Here is a 25,172-nt window from a genome sequence, read left to right as displayed (position 1 = left end):
GTTCCCTCAGCTGGTGAAGATGCAACTCTCTGAGGACACTGTAACTGTGTAAGGTCAAAAAGAAGTGAAGTCAGCCAAAAATGTTTGCTCATACCAAGAAAAAAAATCCTCCTATAAGTGCGATCAAAACCATTTTATTTCCTTGTTTCTGATTTACATTTGTGTATGTGTCCTTTAATATTGTCACTACCTCTACAGCCTCGTGGAGCTCCAACACCCAGTGCTTTTACTTTCAACATACAAGGTCACTTTGTAGCTCTTACTAGGCCCTGGTAATATAACAACACATCAAAGCATGTGCTCAAAGGACTTGGTGGCAGTCCTTCAGCCACCGAAAGGTACCAGACGCCAGCAGTGTCCCAGATTAAGGACCAGCCAGATGAACAGCTGCCAATCCACAAATGCTTATTCTTAGATTCAAGGTATCAGACTTTTTAGTGTAGAGAGAATGAATAATACATCCTACATAAGATTTACAAATTTTGTTTGAGATTATGAGTTCCCCATTTGCTTGTGTGGCAATATTTTATATAGGTCTTGGCAAGGACATCATGACTGGAGGCGAAGTGCCTGCCTCTGAATGGGATGGCTGCCAAAGACTAAGTCTTGCCTGAATAAAATAACTAAGTTTCTGCAAATTATTAAGAACAGACCTACCCAGATTGTCTGCAGTGAGCAGAGAATGAAAAGTAGCAGAACAAATAACAACAAAAACACCCAGGAAAAAAAAAAAGAGAGAAAATTCAGGGTTGGTTTTGATTTTTAAAAATTCACACAATGAGGAGATCACAAGACTGGACAGAGTGGGAATAAAAAATTCTCTGATAGAGGCACAGGAAGTTAAAAGAGGTCTGGGAAGGGAGATGTCATATACCAAGAGTAAATCTTGGGCAAGGGAAGAAAAGCTAGGCTGGAAGCTGACAGATGTTTCTTGTTTTGAAACATCACCAAATACCTTGCGTAATATCTGAAGGTATGTTGACCAGGAAATTTTTCTACTAATTTAATGCTTTATTGGTTTTAACTATCACACATGCTAGAAGAGCAGAATTTCAATCTGGAGTAGCCACAGTGATGTGGGGAGGGTGCATAAAAGCCTTTGGGGTCCTGACACTGCATGGTTTGACAGCAAGGTTCCCCTTCTTTGTAAGGTTTGTAAGATGGAGTCTTGTTTTGTTCACTCAAAAGCATCAATTCAATTAGATATAACAAAAAGGTATTTTATAGTACAGACAGGATGCAATTATTATTGTTTTCATCAGCCACTACATATTCATTTTGGAGCAAATTCTGGTCTTAGTTAAATCAAGGTTACAGATGTATAATGACACATCAGAACAGAACACAGCTGTTTATCTTTCAGTATGGGCAATGCTGAGCAATGCAAGTCTGTGGTTCCTTGAAAGATAATAAAATTTGTATAGGATGAAATCTTTAGTGCATTTCCTCCCCATACCTGGCACTTACAATACATGAAGATATTATAGCACAGACTTGCTTTTAACAAATTCACTGGCAAGTGACTCAACTTTTAACAAATTCACTGGCAAGTAACACACATTGAATATCAAGGTACAGAAAGAAAGCAAGCTAATGCTGGGGACAAGGAATAAGAAATAAACTAAAAACCATTAGACTCAAGTTACAGTTCATTATAATTATGGGCCTTTTTTTTCTCTAGAACAATGGTGTATCTTTTCTGGCACACTGAGCTGAATCCACAAGTCAGCCTGGTGATGGGTCTGTAAAGGTTCCGGAATGGGAAGTGTTTGACTACAGAAGCATGCCTCGCGATTGGCTCATTCAAATCTAAAAATTACTTCATTATAGAAAAAATGCCAGTCTCTCCTGCAACCAAGGTATGAGCTGATGTAGCGTAATTACACATACAGAGAGACGAGCCCAAGCAACAACAACAATTAGTTCCTTCTGTGCGAGACAAAACCTGGAATAGGAGGCCTGTTAGCTCCAGTGAAAGCTGATCAGACAACGTAAGAGATCAGTATGTCTCAAGCTCAGCAGAGCAAGGAAAATCTCTTTTAATTAGAAGCCGGCAGGCTATCCCTATGGAGGAGAAAGTCTTGCTAGTGATCTCTCAGTCTTACACACAGCCCAGGTCTTCATTTCCAATGCTCTTCTCATTAACAGTCTCAACCTGAAAGACTGGAAAAATACAAAGCAATTTAAAGTCTGAATGTCGCACAGGCTGAGATGGTTCTCAGAATATTTACAGAGGTGGGGGGAAGGGTCTCCTGCACTTCAGAAAACATTTCTCTCTTCTTGCCCTTCACCAGAGAGTTTTGTGGGACTGGAAGCAGTGAGGTGGAGCTCATCTCTCCACCATATACAGTTGACATTCACCTCCTCAGTGCATCTATAGAGGTAAAGGGCTTCACTCCTTAGGTCAGAGGCACGTTGCTTCGCATTTGAAACATCTGTTGACTTTGTTCTCTCCCTGGCTGGTTTCCAAAACAAATCTGTCTAGAAAGCCCCTGATGATCTCTAACAGGGAATCAAAGTGGACTTTAAAAGCCTCCATCAAACTTTTTCACCCAAAAGATAGTGACTGAAGAATATACAAAAGTCTACAGAATGAGTGGTTAAAATACTTTTCTCCTCAAACCAACATACATTCTGTAGCTGCACAGACAAGTGCTTCCGGACTCTCGGGCCAGCAGAAAAGGAAGGCGTTTTCTTTGGAAAAAAGTCTACACAGAAATATATCCCTCAGCAGCCTGACAGACCCAGTTTCAAAGAACAGCAACGACAGATGTTTCAGAGGATGACTGTCAATTAGCTAAGCAATGAAGCCTGGAAAAAAGTTTCCAAGCTTGAAACTTAGATCCATCTCTAAGGAACTAGAGGTGATTTGAGTAGCCATACAGCAGTATGAATGTCCTACAAACAGGACAAACCAGCACAGACAGAAACCACACACAAATACTGTGGTGATACTGTCCTGTCTCTATCTTTGCTGCAGCACAGGTCCTGGTAATACTTTAGGGAGAGCTGGCAAAACATTTTAAGAGGGAGCAACAATCCCTAACAAACAGTTGCATTAAATGAGGAAATTTGCAGTCACGATGTATATGTCTAATCAGTAATTTGAAAATTTATTTACTTGAATTTTTTTCTAGATATAAAACAATAGTATCACCTATTTAATAACCATGTAAAATAAATAAATGCACCTGGATTTATACATTTTAAATGCCAGTTGTTACTATTTGCTATCTCTCTCTTTGTTAATCAGCATGGTGAGAGATGGGTATTGCTCCAACAGGAAATGGCATCAATCCAAAGAAACTGCTTTAAGCTTTTGGGTCCTGTATAAATGACACAGAGCCTGTGGTGAGCAAAGATCACAGAACCACAGAATCATTCAGGTTGGAAAAGACCCTTGGGATCATCGAGTCCAACCATAAAGATCTGAACGTACAAGACACTCCAGCTCCGATGTTTTGGGGTGTAATAATATCATACCCTGTTGAGAGCTTAGGGCCAAACTACAGCTGTGTAGGGTAAGCCACAGAGTCCACCTGAGATGTGGGAAGGTGTGTGGAAAAGCAAAGGCCTCTCTTACTCTCCTCTCCAGGTAGTGTTTGCAAGCGTGGCTACACATGATGGAGAGTGGCTTTAGAACATGAAAGGTGTCTGTAGCTCCTTCCAGTGGGTTGCAGGAGCTGAAGAGCCACACAGAGGAATGGCATTTTTCCCCTCCAGCTCTGAGCAAAGTGGGGTGTTGGGGATTCATGACTCAAGCCATGATTCATGTTCAGGTCTCCTCTTGTTTCCGGAGGAGTGCACTGCTGTTAGACGAGGGCAGAGAGTGAAGTCAACAACTTACCTCTGAACAAACAGAGAGAAAGAGGAGGAAGAAGGAGGAATTGCTCACCAACTGTGCAATGAACAGCAGGCAGGCAAGCCCGGGTGTTTTCCAACTCCTATTTACCTTGCCCACAGCTCTGACCCGGCTGGCTCCAGCTGAGGGCGTGAGTAAACCTTTGTCCTCGGTTTCCTTTGCATGGGTGAGCACCCTGAAAGATTTGCTTTTCAGATTTGAAAACACTCTCACACTCGAAGCAAAATAATCAAACCTCTGAACTGCATATGAGTTCAGGTAGAACTGGTAGGAAAATCATGTGTCCTTCAAGCAGAACTGCCAGCTAGCCCAGGGCACTCAAACCACGCCAGGGATTTCCACACAGCATATTGAATCTGACCTTAGTTTCTGTTTACTTTTCACAGTTACATGGTACACTTTGTTCTCCCTGTGCTATAAAAGCCTGGCACTGGGGCACCAGAGCAAGCACCTCCATTCAGTGCTGGGGCAAGGCTGAACACGCTGGTGGTGGGAACAGCGCTGAGCACTGACTCCACAACACCCCAGACCTCCTGCACCTCAGCTGAAGAGCTTTCTGTAATTTACTCCCTTCAGATTAACACTAAATGCAAACTGGACCTGCTGTCCCCATTACAGATGGGCCAAAGGCAGTCCTGAGAAAAGCAGGTTGCAGCAGCACCAAGAGAAACGTGAAGCTTTAGCCCAGTCCTGCAGGAGGCTGGGCCAGGCAACAACACCGCGGACTTGCTTTGGAAAGAGCCGGTAGGGTTGCGTAAACACAATGTATTCAGGCCTGATTTGTCCATATGTAGATTCTAAACTACTGAGCTGGGATTAAGTAATTTATAAAATGTGATCCCACTCTGCTCTTACACACAGAAAATAAATTTATCTTATAGTTGATCTTGCTGTACTTAGACCTACAGAAGTCCAGTGCTTTGCTGAAACACAGGGTTTGAATGCAGTTAATCTAGAATAACCAAACCAGATAAGAATGTTTAGCGCAGCACCCAAACAACTGCTAAAAACTGAGGAAAATGGGCTCAGGCACTGCCTGAAACCAGCTACATTTCTGAAGCTTTCCAGGAGCTATTCTGAACTTGGCCAGCTTGGTTTCTATTTACAGACATGCAGCGTTCTGGCCACTCACTCCTGCCAGTGGGTACAGGCTCTTTCTGGGAAAAAAGGATTTAGATTTTTTTAGGAGCTCTTTGTGCAGAGTGCTGCCATCTCATGGCTACTCTGCTATGCTGGAGTAGAGAAGTTACTGTGAAATTTAGAGGTATAAAGGTCTTCAGATACTAACTGCCCTACTACCTTTTACCAATATTTTGCCTTCCTACATATATATAAGAACCTTTGGAGATGTTCTTCTCTTTGTTAAACAATCTGGACATTTATATTATATTAGAGTTATAATTTTTTTGATAGCATGCTTTTTTCAAATTCCTGTGTCATCTGTCACAGTAAACAGAACATTACTTCTGGAGTCTTTGTTATAAGCTCAGTTACATAATTCCGAAATGTCAGAAATTGTTCCTAATATCTGGTATCTGTGCACCTTGCCTTATTGCTATGTACATGTTTCTTATGAAAATAGTAGGAAGAAAATTTAAACCAACAGTTCTGATCACATTTAAACAGAAACATTGGAGAAACAATCTTATATAGAATGACTAGTGCTTCTAGAATTCTTAAAGAACTGGTAAGAACTGTTGGTATTATATATCTAAAACCATGCAAGACTAAGAACATGTAAATAGAACCATCTCTAAATAAAATTAAAATCAACTAAATCAATTCCAAGTATTTTGGCTAAGTAATACCAAAAGGATAAGGCAGGGCAGATTTTCCCTAACAATGTTTTGTATTGATCATGTAAATACTGTCAATAATATCTGGTCCACTGATACCTTATGCAATCATATGCTCTCATATGTTTGCAGCTGCTTTGCTGTGTTTTGGTTGGACACTTAGCACACAGAATTACTATCACTTTAAATCAATTTTTAAAAAATTTAATTCTTATCATTTTGTAGCGCATCGGTGTCACAGGAGGCCACAGTCATGCTTACTACCTGAACCAATAGATTAACAGAAATTTCAAAATATACTATTGCCACAATAGTACAAAGCAGAGAACGCAAGACTGCAAAGGATTTCATAGATTGTGATGTGCCCTTTCACCTTACACAGCTGTGTTAATAAACTTATGAAAAATCCATCATAAGACTACTCAGATTGTTTAGTCTCTGGCAGAGAGGCAAATAGAAAGTGGCTCTACTCACCTTTATGATATATGCAAGAACTAGGTGAATTCTGTATTATCCAATTTGCAAGTTCGTTCCATTTTACTATGATACCCTCACCTACAGTGGTTTGTTTCTGTCACTCTTACTAGAAGACTGTTTCAGAGACTTCACTGTTCTCATGGCTGGAAATGTCTTCAGCTCCAGCCTGGATGGACTAACTTTCAATTTATATCCATTTGTTTTAATGACAACATTGTCTGGTAACTTAAATAACTTCTTTCCTTTCCTAGTATTTGCCCTGCCCTTCTTTCCCCTCCCCTTGATGTATTTATAGATAGCAATTGTATATCCTTCATTCTTTGTTTTGTCCAGTGCTACTTCTCCGCATTTTTTTCAATGTTTCTTCCTAATTATGGGTGACAGACTGCTCACAGTACTCCAGAAGAGCTTTGACCAGTGCCTCCTACAATGGTGTCTGTACCTACATTTCCCTCCTTAAGTCTCCTGCATTGTATCTAAGGACGATCGGTTTTGCCTTTCCCTTGGCTCCATCCCAGCTCTCTCAGCATCCTTCCACGACTTAGACATTATAGTCTGTCTCTTGCCCAACTGATAAGCCACAATTTATAACAGAAATAATTCACCTCAGTTTGTGTGTGATCTGGCACTTGTACTATTAAATTCTACCCCACATCTCCAGCTCCCAAATTTCCCTCCAATGTGTATATTTTTCTCCTCTAACCATGCCACTTTTAGCAGCAATGAAAATACTAGTACTTATAGAAACTAGATGAAACTGTGATGATTGAAAATCTCTAACCAACCTTTAGGTAGCCCAATAATTCCCTTTCCAGAACAGGTTATATCATATATACTTTTCCTTAGTCCTCATACATTGTATTGAACATTTATTGCTTTCAATCTATTTTATCCATTTTCTCTCCACACCCTTACTTATTCTTTCTTGCAGAAATGTGCACAAAATTTCCATATTACTAAGGTCAGATTAATGCAACTGTAGATGAGGTCACTTTTTCTTCTGCTCTTCTCTCTCCTTTGTTTTGGCAGATCTTTTAAGAAAAACTTGCTCCTGTAGTTGAAGTGTAATTTGCTCATTCTTTCAGCATTTTAAGATGGATAACAGACATCATTACACTATGGGCCTACTATACTCTGGATTTACTTATCAAGTTTGTAAATGTTAGCTTTTATTTCTACAGATTCTTCCCATCCTGATTAGATTTTCTTTCATGATCTATACCATCCTCTTCACAAAAAAAAAAGAAGAAAAAATATTTATTTTGTTTGGGCAGTATCTACAGAGTCTTTAATCTCTACTCCATCCTTGCCATGTACCAGACTCCTTTTATCTGAGTGGTGGTAGAAGACACTTTCAGTCTTTCAAATTTTGTTTACAGATAGTAGATTTGTAAACTTAAGAAATCTGACTGCACTCTCTGCTTCTTGGTTCCCAAGATACCATTTTCATACCGTTATGGTGGAGTTTTCTTTCCATATGACTTTCATTCTCTTTGATGACCCTAGTATCTTTTTTTTTTTTTAAAAGGATTTATTTATCCAATAAGGTGCTAACACCCTTCACACTGTACTTACAGTGCAAAGTACAGATTTTTAAAATATTATTTCAATTAAAGAAATTCTAATACTCAGATTTGGACCTTCATGTATTTGACATCGCTAACTAGTTTCTTTAGGTACAATACTTCAGAAGGACAAATTTTGAGAAACTAATGAACAGGCCTATTCTTGTTTATTCTTTCACTTATTTTCAATTTAATAAAGTTGGGATAACTTTAGCTAGGTTATTTTCTACAACCAGCTGCTCTATGTCATCACTACCTAACAAAGACCACCTAGAATAGCATCATGGTACTCCAGTGACTGTTTAGTGATGAAATCTGCCAGCTATTACACCCTGGAATAACTGGCTCTAACGCTGTCAGTAACATTTGCTTTATACTCTATTTTTGAGCAGTTAAAATCTCCTGCAATGAGACAATGCTTGGAAGTTTCCCTTTTGTGCTTGTAGTCATCTGTGTCAGATATACATGTAATAGTTCCTTAGTGGTCCTTCAGAAGACCTTTAGTTTGATAGATTCTATTCTGCCCATGTAATCTGTCTCCATCAGTGACTTCACCATCACCAAGTGATGCCTCTGTACCTCTGTACTTGTGTTTTTCTTAACAGTCTACATGTTAGTTTAAGTGCATTTCAGTCATAGATTACCTATCCACCATACTTCACCATTCTTGGGAGATTTGGGGTCATCCTAGGTACAGCAGTTCTAGCCTGTGTCTGCACACAATTTTTGTACACAAACAGATCATCTTCTATGAAAATGTGCTCATTTTTCTAATTACGTTGCTCACATCCCTTTAATTCCTGACATCCAGGCTATTCACATCACATTCCCACCCATGTCAGTACAGATTCTTCCTGTCCATTTTGCTCCATCAGATATTTCTTTCTCCCGCATATATTCACCACTTTCTGCTTTTCAGAACCAGGCATGAAAAGTTACTTACAAGTGTCCCCCAAACTTCCCTTCTGTTTCCTAGCTTACAATCCTTTTATTGATTATGCTGATATATAAATATATATTATCATGTATTATTTTGTAGTATGCTATATGATGCAATGATGTTATACTATACCGATATCAATTACAGCAATCTTCGTTCCAGAAAATCAATACCATGTTTACTCTGATGAAGCTAATCTGGTTTGTGTGAAAAATCCTCTTTCCTCTCAGAAGTTAAATGACTTACAACACTTCTCATAACATCAATTCTTAAGACATCTGCTGCTCTTTATTATCTTGCATGCTTTAACACACCCTCTTGAGGAATGAAACACTGCAGTGGGAGCTTTTCCTTCAGGACAAACCTACTCATACAGATTTCCCCTGATTTGTGTTCTTAGTCTTCAGTCTTTTATACTCCAGTGTGAGTTGGCACAAAGTTATATTTCATCCCAGAGATGACTGCATTGCCACAGATGCTAAAATGGCTTCTGTTTTATAAAAGGAATAGACAATAAAATCACACACACACATACTGTGTGTGCATCTGTCTGGAATACAATCATTTTAGCTTGAAATTATGCTGCAATAGCAGTGCTGACTTTACATTTATGGGACAGTTTTAAAATAGCTTCAGTTAAAGTAAGTGTATTTTTGAATGAAAGAGATAAAGTAAAAGCTTGAAACAGCTATGAACTTGAGTAGCTGTGTGAAATGTCTCATCAGTTCTCCTGAAGATATTTTAGTCACTGGGAGTTAATCATTACCTGAAACTACATGAAAAACCTATTCAAAGCCAGTCTACAATACAGTGGTGTGTTACGGAAGAAATGCAGACACTGAGTCACAGCTGTCAGTTACTCATTCTACTTCAGTCATTTATGATCTGATTCTTTCCAACATTATTCTTGCTTTTGGTCTACAGTAAGATACTGATCTGGTTCATGAGACTCTCAATTAGAACAAGACCCTGCCCACCCTTTTCAGGAGAGGCATGTGGGTGTCTGACTTCCGTAAGGTCACTAAATCTAAAAACTCTATCAAAAATATACATAAGGGTAAAGAGGTAACATTGTTAACAAGTTAACATTGATTTGGAAGAGACACGTGAATGCCTTTTGCATCAGAGAACGACAGATCTGCTCAGAAATGTCCAAAAGCAACAGGAGAGACCAAGGAAGAATTCAAACAGGTCAAACACTGGTGCTACGGTTGCACCCAGGGACTGTGCCAAGCCGTGAGTGTGGTTATAAGGAAACCTCCAGAGAATGGCAAACACGGGTCTTGGGCCAACATGTTTTTTATAGACACAGTCAAGAGCAAAGTGGTCCTAACTTGGGCACATCAGGTGCTGACTGCTACCTGGAAGAAATCTGAGCCAGAAAACAGTCAATCCAACACATCATTTATTCATTTTACTTTTCATCTGTCTTTCTGGACTTTTAAGCTAGGGAAGTTCCTCTCTTGCTCTGTAGGTGTGAACATTCTTCCACGTATGAAAAACACAAACCCCCTCTTCTACCTGTGAGATGTTAACCTGAAGATAAAAGGGTATGGGTACATGACCTACAAGTCAAAATCATGGTAACAAACAAGATTATCAAATACATAGTGCCAGCAGTGGACTGAATATGCTAATGTTGTCTTGTGGAAAGTGCATATTTATAATTTTTTCATGGTGTTATCATTTTCTGTCTCATTTTGGGAAAGTTAATCAACATTTATGGTTTTAAACATATACAAAAGCAAACAAAATCACTGCAGTTATTTATTCAGACTGTGCTGACACACAACTACTCATGATGCCTGAGCAGTCACATTACTGATAAAAACATTCATTTTTACTATGTCTCCTACATCATCAATTTGCTCACATGGAGTAATAAAGCCTGTTTTTCCTTCATCCTGAACTGATATTTATGTTCTTATGTGTTACCACCTGATTCATCCTTACCACTTTTACAGGAGCATTTTTGTTTTCTTCCCCTGCTGCTTCAAAACCCCCCTCTTGGGTTTATTTGCTATGCTTGTGTGTTGAGCTATGATAATTTGATTTAGCTCATGCTTCTGAACTTACATACTAACAAATCTTTCAAGACTTGGCCTTTTGCTTACATTCTTCTAAGTTCACAGTCTTCATAGTACATGGTTTTCTTTATGATGCTGGTACTGTGCTTCTTCTGTTGTTATAGTGATCCTTGAGGAAGACTGTTCCTTGGAAGAAATTGCTCTTCTCTTGCAACCAGAACTTGTCCAAGCTCAGGGTCAGACAGAGCACCAAAAGCTCCAACATGGGCAGTCCTGCTGGCTGAAGAAATTCCTTAGTGCAGCCCTTGTGGGAGAAATCTGACAATCTCTCTCTGTTTATAATGTCAACTAATACTCTGAATAACAGCACAGGCATCACAGAGGCCTTGATTTGATTCTACAAGGAGAGCAGGTAAATATTGCCAGAAAAATAACAGTCCAGTGTCGGGAACAGGGGATTTCAAAATCTGAGCCTGAAAGCCCGGGTGGAAGACAGCCAAGCACAGGAGATGTGGAAGCCAGGAAAAGGTCAGAGAGGGAGCAAATCTTGCTGAAGCTGATTTTAAACAACCATTTGAAGTATTTGCTGTGGTTTTAATATCCATTTCTACTGGATGAAATGAATTGCTGTTAGCATGGCACTGTGGGACTGAAGGGGGCAAGAAGCAACGAGGGATGGTAAGGATCATCATTACAAGTAGGTTTTCTACCCTGGGAAGAGAAGGCGGCATTTGCAATCCTATCCTCTAGGCAGTCCTGCTAAGGGAAGAAAACACAGTCTCTGTATGACCTTAGTAAGACCCCTCTGCAGACACAGCCAGGAGGCTTTATCGTACGAGTACAGTTCCTAGGTAGTCTGGTAGGGTCTCATTTCAGGAGCAGCTAGTACTGAATGAAACCTCATTTTGATCAATCTCTACCTCCCAGCTGACAAGCCTGCAGATGGCCGAGTATTGCCTTGTCACAGCCTTCAGGCTGTCTGAAACAAATCCTAAAGGAGAAACCTGGCCTCCGGTTTGCACCTCTGTACCCATGCACTTGGATGAGAGTTTTGAGTACCACTGAGATGCTGACCAGGTCACAGAAGTTGGATTTAAGAAGCATATTCCTATCTTCCTAAACTTTCAAAATGAAATGTTGCTAATGACAGGACAGGCATCTTATGAATTTCCTCAAGCCCCTTCACTCTTAACAGATAGTGTGAATGTTTTAATTAAAACTTTGACAGAGAAGTAGATCAGGACTACTGTATCATTTTCCTTTCATGGCATGCTTCGGCAAGCTGATGCAGATTGCTGGGTCGATGAGATATATCAATATTGTAAGACACACCATGTGTCAGGCCGAACACATTAAAGGCTGATGTTAAATTTTAACATAGGTCATGAATCACTCAAACTTAGTCAGCCATCCAGAATTAATATGAAAAGCATGAGTAACAAGGGATTTTTCTGGTTTGTTTCTATATAAGCAGAAGAATGAGGCACCTGAACAGAAGTTCATACGAGACAACAACTTTAACTCTGCTCATGCAGAAATGGTTCAGACATTTAGATCACGGTGCAGATTTGCATTTTGCCAAAGACCTCACCGTAGCTTTCTGAGAACTAAAATTGTGACAGCCTGATTTGGGGGAAGCCTGTTAAGACCACCAAGTCTGCTAAAAATTCTGTGTATGTAAACAAAAATAAACCCGTTTAAAAAAGTTGTCCCCATCACCTCCCAAAGAGAGAATGGGTAATGTTCAAATTGAATGCTACTTAGTTCTTTTCTTTTTGACCATTTATCGGTATTGTTAGCTAAAGTTTCTTACAAAGGTGTTCAACTGTAAAATTATTTTGGGTTAGGTCTCAGCCACATAACTCTGTCACTAAAGCAACTTACTGCATTCAGTAGTCCTTGACTTTGCCGGCACTAACAAGGACTGCCCTACAAATTGTAATAAGTATTTACATGATCTTACATACTTTGGACAAGATGTTAGCGTGAGTCATCATTCTTTATCTGTCTTTATTTTTGCTGATTTTGTTTCTTTCATAGCTCACCTCTGTCTAGACCAACATCCAACTCCATATAAACAGGAGCTTAATCATACCTAAAAATGCAAGCTCAGCTGCGCAAATAGGTGATGTTCTCTAATACTTCTCATCAGATTAACAGCTTCCCTTTCTATTTCAATAGTATGGAAATATTTGTTCTCAGAAAAAAAAAACAAAACCCAACTTTATTTTTTCCTCCTAATTGTAGGATGTGCACTGGTGAAATATCTGATGATGACATTCATTGTAGACTATTGTTAAAAGTACTTGCTGCAATAAGATTACTGATTCACTTTCTGCACATATTTGGTAAGCCTGTGGTACCTCAGTACCTGTGTCTGTCACTGGGGACAGCACAGAAGCACTCACCGAGTTCTACAGCCCTGCCAGAAGGAAGAAGACTGATTTTTGACATCCTGAATAGCAATAGCTCTAGAGTGAAAGACCATTGTTGCAAAATGGCACAATCATCAGAGATGGTGGCACAGCAAACGAAGCGCTGAGAGCATTGCAACCAGAGACGTAACAGGTCTATTCATAGCAGTGCTTTTCCCCAGGGGATGGCGTCTTGCAAGTGCCTTCATTAACTGCTGACAGCAGACAGACTGTGCTGCTCTGGGAGCGAAAGGGAAACACTCATCAGATGGCCCCAGCCACAACTGAGGAAACACACAGAAGAGATAGCTGGCAAGTGTGGTGCCTTCCTCACTGTTCAGAAGTTAGTCACATCCCTAAATGTAATGCTCTATTCCTTTTCTTTCAGTAGGGCAATCTTCTTGTGTACAGACTTGCTGTTTGCAACAAAGGGCGCTGCTGGCGATTCAATGTGCCTTGGAAACTTCCCAGGCTGTGGAAGGTGGGGTCTGAATTCCAGATCAGTTGCTAATTGTAAGGAAAACCCCTAAATAACTTGTCATTTAACAGTCAGGAGAAGACACCTACCAAACCTTGTTACCTGTCATTCAGTGGTGTGCTTGACCTCTCCCACAGGGTGCAGTACAACTTCCCTCACTGCGTGGCCAGCAAGACGTGCTCTCTCCGATGTCTCCAGCACATTTACTCACAGAAAAGGGGTCACACAGCCTGAATGACCTATATCCTTAGAGCCAGGGATCCTCACTCCCTCCACAAGCTTAAAAGCATCCATCTCTACCAAACTGACTTCTCAATGCTCAAAAGATCATACTAACAGCTAAACAGTTGATAGCTGCAACACAAGGTCTTCTACACACAATTACTTCCTACTTTGCTCCAAAAATATACAGAAAAACACATCGCCTTACCTGCCATTCCCCAGTACCCCTGAGGACTTTTTGGGTGCAGAACAGACTCTTCAACATTACAGTCATCCATGTGCCACGGCTCAGCTTTCTGCTGGATCACGGGGAGCTTCTCTTTCCCTGCATGGCAGCTGCATTGCTCCTTGCCCACCGTGAAAGCCAAGCCTCCTTTTTTAAAAACACACCACCATTCTGCGCCTTCTAACTTTGGTTTTCTTTGCGAATATTCCAGGCTCACCAGGTATCTGTGTTTCAAACATTAATACCTTGATTATTGGCTTTCTTTAGCAGGTTTTCTATTTTCTAAACCCTATCTCCTCTAGACAGTTTAAAGAAAACTGGCCTAAAATGCCATTAGTCAAAAGTCCTATTCTTCCCAGAGGAAACACTAATAGTCCTTCATAACCAAGCAGGCTATTTATAGGCATGGTGACAGTGTGTCTAACCCCACAGTACAATGAGTATGAGGCAGTCCACATGAGACATGATGATAGAGGTTGTTCATAAAATCAAAACTGGAATTCATGTGCTGTACATCAATAGTGATTTAAGCAACCACTTTCTTTCCCCACTCCAGAGGGGAGAAATAAAAGCCTTCTTAGCATAGGGACACATAGCACAATGTCACTGGGATAATTAATCCATTATTTTAAAGAGTAATGTTGAAGCTATTCTGATTTATAAGAGTTTTATATTCATTATAATCCTAATCAACCCTCTTTCTGCAATGCAGTGCTTTTGCTTGCTTTCTGCCCAGGTCACACACACTTTCTGAAGGTGTTTCTCCCCCATAAACTGCATTGCAGTTCCATCTTAACAGACATAAAACTAGGTTCTTTGATCTGAGTAGCAAAATACAATTAGTTTGGGATAAACAACAGACAAATCCCAAAGCCCAAGACAAAACCAGAAAAGGCAGGGAGGCAGAATTACCTTAGGGAATAAATAGGGAAGCATCAGTACCAGGTGGGTTACAAGTCAGAGCAGGAGACAACACCTCCTTCTGAGGTACCAAGTGGGAAGTTGGGCATAAAGAGCAGAAGTATCCCAGTGTATACACAGGCAGGAAACAAGAAGCTGGGGAACACTATAAGGAAAGGGAAAGCACACAGAAATCAGTCAGGGCTGAGATGAAGATCTAATGTAAGGTTAGAGATGCATTTAGTGGAGGATTGGGAAACGGCATCCTGCAGTAGCACAGTGGGGTTGGCAACCCACTGGCCCCTTCCCCATGGCCAGGCTGCTCTGCCACAGGGGTAGAGGAGCCCAGTTCAGACCCCATGGGCCTCAGCCCTAACAGGGGACCCCTCACCACCCATACTGCCACTTTCCCTCTACCTACAGTAATAAATAATGCCACCACTCTATCTCTGCAAGTCCCAAGTAGGAAGACAACAACCAGTTCATGCTCCATCCCTCATCACATCCACCCCACACTGCCTGGGGCACAGCCCTTTGGGTGATGCACACAGGCTGGGAGGCAAAGGTTACCTGCACTGACTCTCCCTGTGCTGCAGGCACACGGGGTGTGCTGCTGCAGAATAAACACCCTATATTGTTCTCTCCCCCTCCTTGCCTTCAAAGAAATTAAATCCCTCAGCAAAATTCGCTCACCTTGCATCTGTAGGTGACTCCCACCAGCCAGCCAGTGGCACAGCTCCTGTGACAGCTACGGAGTACCTCCAAGGGTGGGTTATGTGGGGTGCTACAGGGCACCTCCACAAAGCTCTGCCCCACTCCAGCTCTGCTCAGCCTGTCCCTGTCCTGAGCTGCCCTCAGATGGGGCCAGATGAGCTGTAGTGTGGCACTTGGCCAGGACCATACCTGGAGAGCAGGCCCACAGAGGTATGCTATGAAGACCACTGGAGGTTAATGTCAGTGTCACTCATGCCTGCATCTTCTTTTTGACAGAAAGCTGCTTTGGGTTAGAGATGGCTCTATGTTCAGTCTGGCCTGTGCTGGGATGTGAAAGGACAGTGGTGGAAGGCAATTTCCTCTGAAAGAATCCAAGCTGTGGAGGTGTTTCAGAGGGGAAGGAGAAGGGGAACAAACAACAAGCACAAGAGCTTCAGAGACCTGGGCATGGACCCAAAGTGGAATTGATAGGAGAGGCAGTAAGGTCAGAGTAGGAGTAGTAGGCTACACTCTAAGAGAAGAGTCCCTTAGAACTGGATGGAAAAAAACTAGCAGAGGACAAATTTTGCTCCAAAGGAAGAGTAATACTTGGTGCCCCCTATAAACCCATATCATGGCTTTTCACTGATATGTCCCTGGAAGCTAATTAGGGCCTCAAGCTGGAAGGTGGCAGTTGATTAGGAGAACATGGATGTGGAAGGACACAGCAAGAAAGCCCACCACACTCTCCAGCAAGTTTTCCTGCTCTCCCCCATTTCTGGCTGTTAGTCAGATACTGTGAGTCATAAATTGCCTTGGCAAGCTGTGTCCAGCACACAGGGTCACCGAGCAGCGTGTCCGCAATGTGCCGAAAGCACAAGCTGCTGGCAGCAGCCGGGAAGCGTGTGACAGGGGGGAGGGGGGTGCTGAGCTGTCCCGCCGGACGCGAGTGAGACCCAGCGTGTCGCAGCACTGGAGATGTCCCCTGACCTCGCACAAACCCAGCAGCCCAGCTCCACGTGACAGGTGCTGATACGCATTTACAGAATACAAGTCATAACGACCATTTTCCTAGACTTTTACCATCAACGTGGTCCGAGGACTGTGACACACTAAGGAATTCTACTACATGTCATTAAAAATGGAATTTGTGTATACAGAATGACTTTCTAATAATAATTGGTGGTAAAACTTCTGGTCCGTGGTCAGTACAGTGGAAAAGTACAATATATCATTAAGATAATTTTAGCATAAAACTACTGTTAATTTGTCAAAAGATATTGGACCAAAACCTGTAAATACCAGGTAATTTATTAGATCATGAAGAGTTTTTTGCTTTGTTTTAGTACTTTTACTTATTTATCTAAGTGTAGTCTCTTCTGAAGTGCAGCTTGCCAAATCCTCCTTTCAGTAGACTGTTTCTAGCTGCATTTTTAGCACATTAGTCTCTCAATTTCTTTTTTAATCTGATGTCTCAAGGAGGACAGGTATGCAAACTCTGACCAGTCAGGATGCAAGACACATGCTGGCAAGGATGGAATATCCTAATTTCTCATTAGTTTTCATATAAGGCCCACACACGTGCAACTCAGGTTGACAGTACATTGTTGTGGCACTTACCTTCTGTGCACCAATTTAATACCAAGGTTGCTGCAAATGATAACTATGAGTTGTATTTGTCCCATGGGTGGCATCTGCTTTCCCTTTTTTGGAGGAAACTTTACATAAACAATGAAGTAAGCTGAATTTGGACTTTGATACCTAGACTTGCATCTAATAGGCAGGACTGAATCAAGATTAAAAAAGCAATGGACATTATTAGAATTAGTATGATTAATGGCTCTGGGGAAATAATTTTTAATGCTGTCTTATTAACAGTACCTGAAAATGCATTTAAGAGGTTTTTTTGAATTATATAAAAAATTCACATGAAAAGAGAAAAACAGCCATTCCAATAGAGATGGTTAGATTTTGCTTTGGATTCCTGGAGGAATATCTAGATAATAACTAGAACTGAGTTTGTCCTTAGACATATACCCAAGGGAAAATGCTGTCTGCAATGGCAGCAACTCGTTACCATAATTTTTATTTTTTCTTCATACAGGCACAGAATTAAGAGATTAATTTTCTTCTTAAATAAAGATCTGAGGCTAGATTTATCCCATATATAATTCTGTAACTTGTGATCCTGTTGATGGATTACGTTTCTTCAATAATCCATAAGGATCAAGAGTCATGGAAAATTTGAAGGGAAAGAGGATGTTTGTTAAACACAACTACATGCGCCTTAATGCACAATAAGTAAGACAAGAAAATATTTTTCCTGTAATAAAATGCAGCCCCCTTTCCCCCCATTCCCAGAAATTAACTCCCTTTTTCCAGAGCAAACACTTATGGGTAATATATGCTTCCCCGAACTAGGTAAAGTTTGCTGCTGCAGGAACAGTGGTGGTAAACCAGAGGATCTAACATACAATGAACAAATTACATGTCGAATTATTTTTGACAAGTTCAGTGAAACCAAATGCTGTCACCCCTTACGACAATCCACCTCACTGATAGTATTGAATTTGCCTGGATACATCCCTGAGAGCAAACACTGCAGCTGCCTGGCATAAAAACTCTAGATACAGATGCCCAACAAACTCCCATGTGAGAACTTCATCAGAGCATGGAGGATAAAATTATGTATACCCCTGCTATATAAAATTAAGTAACAGAAGTATCTGAATATTTTATGGGGCAAATTCTTCTGACGCATATTTATTCAAGATGGCCAGAAATCTCAGGTCTCTATTCCTGAAGATATTTATATAACCTGTGGCTAAAACTTTGGGTCAAACTAGTGCTAAATTATGTCTTATATCACTTTAGATCATGATGTGCAAACATTGCCCATATGTAATTTGCAGATATAAAAGATGCTGGAGGTGGTGATGGAGTAGTTTATGTGTTATTGCTTCAATTACAGTACACTACCTCAACCAGAAACAGAACTCTGTGGCAGAAATTGCACAAAGATCATCAGATACAACTCATACCCAGAAACTCAACACAGGTAAATTAATTCCATGGCAATAACGGTAAATTCTGGGGTAATACCGTGTATGGATGTTGCTAGAAAAGTGGCATAGCAACGGGGATGGACTCAAAGAATGATGGAGTCCGCAGCACAAGAAAGTATGGACAGAGGAGGGGCTTTGTGATGCTACAGGAGAGAATGAGCTTCGCTTCTGCTCTTTGGTAAGGGGACTACTAACAACTGTGCTGAGGAGAAATGCAGGCACTGTTCAGGGTCTGCCCCAGGCTGAGTACAGTGTCATAAATTACTGTTCAGAACAGAATCTGGTATTAAATATAGGTAGCTTTATTTTATCGGTCATAAGCATGAGTGGAGGGAAATGTTATGCAGTATTAATAGTCTCAAAGTATTAATAAGGAAATTTTAGATCTGTCAAACTATAATTTTCATAATTATTAAAACAGTTAACTACTGTACATTGCAGTGAACAATTACAGGTGTTGTGTGGGACTGAATTCTTAGCAGACATCACAGATCATTATAGTACAACTTTACAATTGTCTTTTTAAAACATTCTTAATGCAGTAAAATATCTGAAAAAGCCAGAATGGGTTTTAAGCTGCATAAATGGACTATGACCTTCATTTGTGTTTAAAAAATTAAAAGATATTAAAATAATGCATAGTTACAGCAACCCTAACAAAACAGCTAAACTTCAAGCACACTATTTTCATAGCCAAATCCATGTCTGCAAAGCCTTACAAAGTAAAGGATATGCCAGCAAAACTTTCATGTTATTTATACAAATTATCAAAATAAGTGAGCACTCATAAAACGTATCTGTATTTCAGAATGAATTATGTTCTCTTTTGCAGACAGCGTCAATATTTTATCAAGAAACTTGTTGGAACCACTGAGTAATTATTTATAAATATTTTTTTAATTCATCAGTTGCATGTATTTTTTGTATTCTTAGCTGCAAATTACAGTGATAATAGGAACAGACCTAGAATATGTGCTATGAAACCTTTAACCACGCATTGCACTACTTACCATTCAGGACAGACCTTTCAATTCAGAAAGTGCTGAATGCATTACCAGGCCCATTCTCCAAAACCTCTGCTAGACATATCATTTGTCTCTGGTGTGGTAATAAAGAGATTCCTGGCATTCTGGTATTAAGAAACCAGAAGTAATATATTAGTTTTACTTTTCCTCTGCTACTTAAAAACGAACACATATGATAGAGCACACAGCTTAGAAGACTATGAAGATAGTATCCTATTGAATGACAGACTGTCTGGTTGATTTACATGAAATACCAAGTGCTCGTATGAGAAAAGGTTAAAATTAGATTGACGAGCAAATGTGCTACCAGACTGCTGGCTGACAAATGGCAAAGTTATGCCAACGTATTACTTATTCTGGAGGCGCCCAAGAAGCAAGCAGGAGGATAGTAATTCATGTGCTAGAATACATTCACGTTTAGCATAAACAAAGAGTCCTCAGGGTCTGCAACAGGAACATATTAGCTATATGTAATTTATGTCAACAAATAAGTCAATGGAACAATTTCATTATTAGATATGGAATCTGAATGACTTGTGTTTTCTTAAGGCAAGAGTGGGCTGCTCTACTGTCATTTAAATTAGTTCAGAATAATGCCCCGTTGAATGACTACATTGTTCTTCTAATAAATTGACTATTGTGCTACATCCTCCTTCCTCCTACCAGTCACACAATGAAAATACAGATTAGTCATGTAGCTTTTCACAGTGGTTCTTAGATTATAGTCTGATTGCTTCATGGTCACTGTAAAGAGTAGTCCAGTTCAGTGATGGCAACCCCTTTGTCTTTCTCCTTTCTTTTCAGCAAGTTCTGCTAAGATCCATGCAGTCAGCTAGACTAAACTCAAGTGTGAACTAAGGAAAAATTTTAACTTGCCCAACTGAAGGCACTTTGGTTCTTAACATTCAGCAGTGAATATGCATCACAAACTGATCTTTCTGCTCTGGGCACTCAGCAGATCTGAAAATAAACTTCTATAAGAGATGGGAGCTAAAATCAATACATCAGAGATGCAGGACACTTCTGTAAGCACTAGCTTTAATGATTAGCAGCTGGATAATGGTGCTAATGAATAATAACCAGACAGATGTGTCTCAATTTTGTCTATAAACTAGAAATACCATTCTGAAAGAGACAAACAAGTTAAATTACTGACAGCTGCTATTTTTGTAACTCATCCTATACATCTTTAGTAGTTACTACTTAAAATTTAAAAAGCTTTATGAAGCAGACAACACAAAACTGTTTCTTTCTCCCTTTGGAGTTAATGGAAATTCTGCTGCTTACTCCTGTTGACTTACAGGTTGGCTATATAGTGAATTTTTCAGTATGTGAACATGAGTTAAATAGGAATTTACAGAGCAGACAATATGCGCTTGAACCTGCTCTTCATTAGAACAACTTTTTGACATTTTGTTAATATGAAACTATACTAAAGCTTTAACAGACCCAAACCCATTTGCCAACCTGTTTCCTTAGGGAAAAGTGTTCTTATTCCCTTTCAAATCGCCATGACAGACAGCATGTTAGGGAGGGAGCTAATTGTCCCCATTAGTCATCACCTTGTCAGGATGACTGGCAGTCAGTAGCCTTCAGGCTTTCTTGTAAAGCTAAAGCTAGCTAAGATCTTCTTAAGTCTGGACTGGAGATGCACCTCTAGACCCACTGCCCCTCACTGACACCTGAAAAGCTGGTCCAATATTTTATGCCAGGTCTTTAATATGTCTGGTAGTTTCTTCTTCTTCCAAAACTACTGTCAAGTAGCAGGGGATAGAAAAAAAAAAAAGGAATTCAAGGTTTGAATCATAGCAGGGTCTCTTTCTAGCCTCCTCCCCCTGCAATATTATTCTTGAAAGTGATTGATGACCAGAGATATGCAGGAACAATTTGTTACTATCTAAAATAATCCACTAGGGTGCAAAATAGCCGCTATAAAAAGAGTAGCCATTTCTGGAAAAATCTCTGCTTTTTAAAGCTATGATATATTGAATGGAATTTACCATCAGAGCCTTCACAAGTAGCTGTTGGCAGCAGTTATTAAAGTAGGTATTAGGCTAGATTCAGATCTTGTACAAACAGTTGTAGCTCCCGTGAGTACAATCACGCTGACAGGCTGGTTTCAGTCCTTTAGGCAAGAGAGAGGCAAAAAAGTGAGAGACGCTAGCAGAGCATCTGCTAGTTAGATCAAAAAAAGTCTGTCTTGTTGGCAGAGCTATTGTCCTTTGGTCACACCAATCCTAATTTGAGTCCTGCTTGCAGCAGCATATAAAACCTGTGACAAACATAGTCATGCTGACTTTGAGGTGGATGCCAAAAGAAGATAATCACAAGTACTCAAGATTGCAAAGAAAAAAAAAAAAACAAACAGGGAAGGAAATATTTCAGGTCTGAAATTTGAAAAAAAAAATATTTTGGATTTGTGTCTTTTTCTCATCAGTCCTCATTCAATATAAAAAGCAATCCTAACAATTGCAAACACACGCCTGGATCAGATCCTTTTCCAGAAATTCAAGTCTGTGTCTGTGCACTGTTTAGCCTAAGGCTAGGGTGTATGCAAAACAGAAAAATACTTTATATTTCCAGCCTTAGAGTATTTTTATTCACCACTGCCTATGAACTGTCCTACTTGTTCTGGTTGATCTTTGGGTCTTTTATTGTGCCCGATAAAGCAATTTGGTCTGGTCCAGAAGCAATTCATATAATTACTTTGAAGAGTGACAAAATCCCCAGCAGCGATTAACAAATGCTTCTTGTAGTCCACATCTAAGAGCAAGATTGTGTAGGTCAGAGATGCTGGCCTTGCCTGGAGCGCTGAAGATGCAGTATAAGGCTGAGTGTCCAGCAAGACCAGAGGTGAACACAGCTGTCTGAAATACATAGGCAAGCTGATTCCCCTTGACTAAAAGATATGCTACAAAAAGCTTCTGAGACTTGAAGCACTGACACCCTCAGTGGGTTATAATTAATTTATTCATTAGATTCAAGCTGTACTATAGATAGAGACGAGGCAGCAAAAATAACTATTTCTGTTGTAGTCCCCTCCCTTCCCCATCTTTATTAGTAATCTGGATAGATACATAAGAAGTCACCTTTAATGACCACTGAAAGGTCTTCTTGGATGAACTTTGCAAAAATGAGCAGCCTTTTCTATATCACCCCAAATACCCTTCATAGCTTTGTTTTGTAATATAGATTCTTCATTTAGCCCCCAAGATACCAATTTATTTTGAGGACTTTATTTACTTCCTGAAAAGGTATTAGTTTCTTTTACACTGTGTTTTGAATCAATACATCTTCAATTGTATTTGCTCTTACAAAGATAAAATAATAATAAAAAGGATGCTCCCAAGAGTATATGCAAATAGACTGACTTTGAGTTAATGTGAAAAAGGTTTCTCGGTCTGGTCTTGGTTTAATCTCCAGAATTCCCTTGCTGTTTGGCTTCTCTTGTGTTCGTCTGTCACATACAAGCTACTTGTCAATTCTCCCTGACCCCGCCTGGAGCACTTGTGGTTTTGTTTTTCTTTTTTCCTTCCTTGCCTGCTATGCAGTGAAGGCACCCTTGTCATTTTGTTAACCAAAAGAAAATTAGAGATTTTTTTTTCCTCTGATAAAGACAACCCTACTGCTGTCTAAATGATGAGTAAAACCACATTATTAGAAATGTGAATACTTGCATTGTATTGGCAAAGGCAGGGTGAGGTTTTCATTTTAATTATAGGTAACTATAAATGCACTATAATTACATGCTATGAATGGGAGTTTAGCTTTTTTGATTATTTCAGCTTATAACAAAGATGCCCTCTGGTGGCTGCAAGTTATTTAAGCTCTTGGGCAAGAAGAGCAGCAGCAGGACAGCTGGGGCGCGGGGGTCCCTCTCAGTCTGACCCCCTGCCTGCACTAGAAGCCAAAGGCAGCACAGTGCCCCTCTGAGCCCACTCACCTCTGTGAGTCCGGTTAAAAAAGGACAGGTCCCAATGGTTGGGTTTGCTGATGAGCACAATGCTGCTTAGGAAATTAATTGCAGCCTTGAGACCGGGCAGCACCATGCATTGCTGGGCTGATCAGAAGATCACCACCTCGAATAGATGGGCTGTGCATACACTTACTGTAATACATGCAGTGGTTTGTCCTGAATTGTTTTCCCAGAGATGACTGGCTAGTTTCATCTGCAAAATATTTTCAGGAGAGGAATTCCTGGAACTGCTTTTTTTTTTTTTTTTTTTTTTTTTTTTTTTTTTTTTTAATAGCTAAACTCTGGATTTTCATCACTTCAAAATTCACCCTAGGATTAAGGGTAAAGCTTTGCTGTTTCTAGAGACGCCACAGTGAAGATGGGGCTTGACCAGTCTCTTAAATACAGTTTACGAAGAAACAACTTAAACCCCAAGGGTTTCCACTCTTGTACACAAGCTTACTTCCCTACTGCTGTCTTTGTTCAGTAACTTCTGTGCTCATGACACAGCGACTGCCCAAGTGGCAATGGGTATTTTACTAGGTGAAGCCTGCACATTCCCACTCATGTGTGAACCCTCTGCCTCCCAACAGCTGGAACTTGTTGAACTATGGAAAATGAGCAGAGCGGGGCTGAAAGGTCACAAACTGACAATACACACAGCTGCTAACTTCCAGAGCATTTTATTCTACCAAGCTACACCAGTCCCTCTTAAAGCTGTTTGAAACCTAGTTTTCATTCTGTTCTGGCAAAGACAGCAATACTTGGATGTCTTCAAATACCCACTCCTCCAGCTGCACTTAAATGGTTTTCTTGACATAAGGAAGACCTGGAGTATGTCACTCCCTCACTGCAGCCCCTGCTCCCTCCACACTCCCAGGGCTGTGTACCAGGGCCCAGCTCTGATCCTGCCCAGCTGCATAACCTTGCCTCAGGCTGCTGAAAAAAGGCTGTGAGAAAGTCTGTAGAGAGGCCAGAAAGGTAGAATTACAGACAGAGGTAGAGCTGTTGGGACAGGATTGGCAGTAGCTCAAGGATTCAGAAGGGAAAGCACCAACATGGAAAGGTATAAAATCTAAAAGAAGAGCAAGGTTATTCAGGAAGCATCAGGTCGGTTTGTCGGGCAAGTGATCTGTGCATTGTCAGAGCTTGGCAGGATGGAAACGCAGCAACGCTAAGTCTGCTCCAGGGAGCTTCAGGGACTGGCCCTTCCCCTCCTGCCCATGGCCTGCCTGGCCAGCAAAGCCACCTCAGGTACCATGCTGGGTGAGCTTACTCATGCTTAGCTTAATGGCTCAGAATATCCTACCTTTCTTTTCTGTGGGCGTCACTGAATAACTGCTTTATGCTCCTAGTTACATATATTCTGCTTACAGATTATCTTTGAGACTGGCTAAAGATACCTGAAAAAAAAATTACACAAAAGCAAGGCTGTAAGAAAGATTTTTTACATTCACTGAAAGGCAAAGCATGGTGTTTTCTCATCGGTGGAAAAGTACTTCCCACTGGGGAAAGACTGAAGCACAC

General features: G+C 40.5%; 1 protein-coding gene across 1 annotated transcript in view; it reads right to left on the bottom strand.

Moving 5' to 3' along the window:
• Positions 1-14,085, bottom strand: part of ITGB6 (integrin subunit beta 6) — a 47,905-nt gene extending 33,820 nt beyond the window's left edge. Inside the window, exon 1 of the mRNA XM_026853009.1 lies at positions 13,990-14,085. The gene's annotated coding sequence lies outside the window, so the exon portion shown is untranslated. The remainder of the gene's footprint in view (positions 1-13,989) is intronic.
• Between the last annotated feature and the right edge of the window lie 11,087 nt (positions 14,086-25,172).

Source organism: Athene cunicularia (assembly GCF_003259725.1).
Source record: "Athene cunicularia isolate RWA chromosome 7 unlocalized genomic scaffold, athCun1 chr7_part1, whole genome shotgun sequence".
Classification (NCBI taxonomy): Eukaryota; Metazoa; Chordata; class Aves; order Strigiformes; family Strigidae; genus Athene; species Athene cunicularia.
This window is presented reverse-complemented; position numbering and strand designations above follow the sequence as displayed.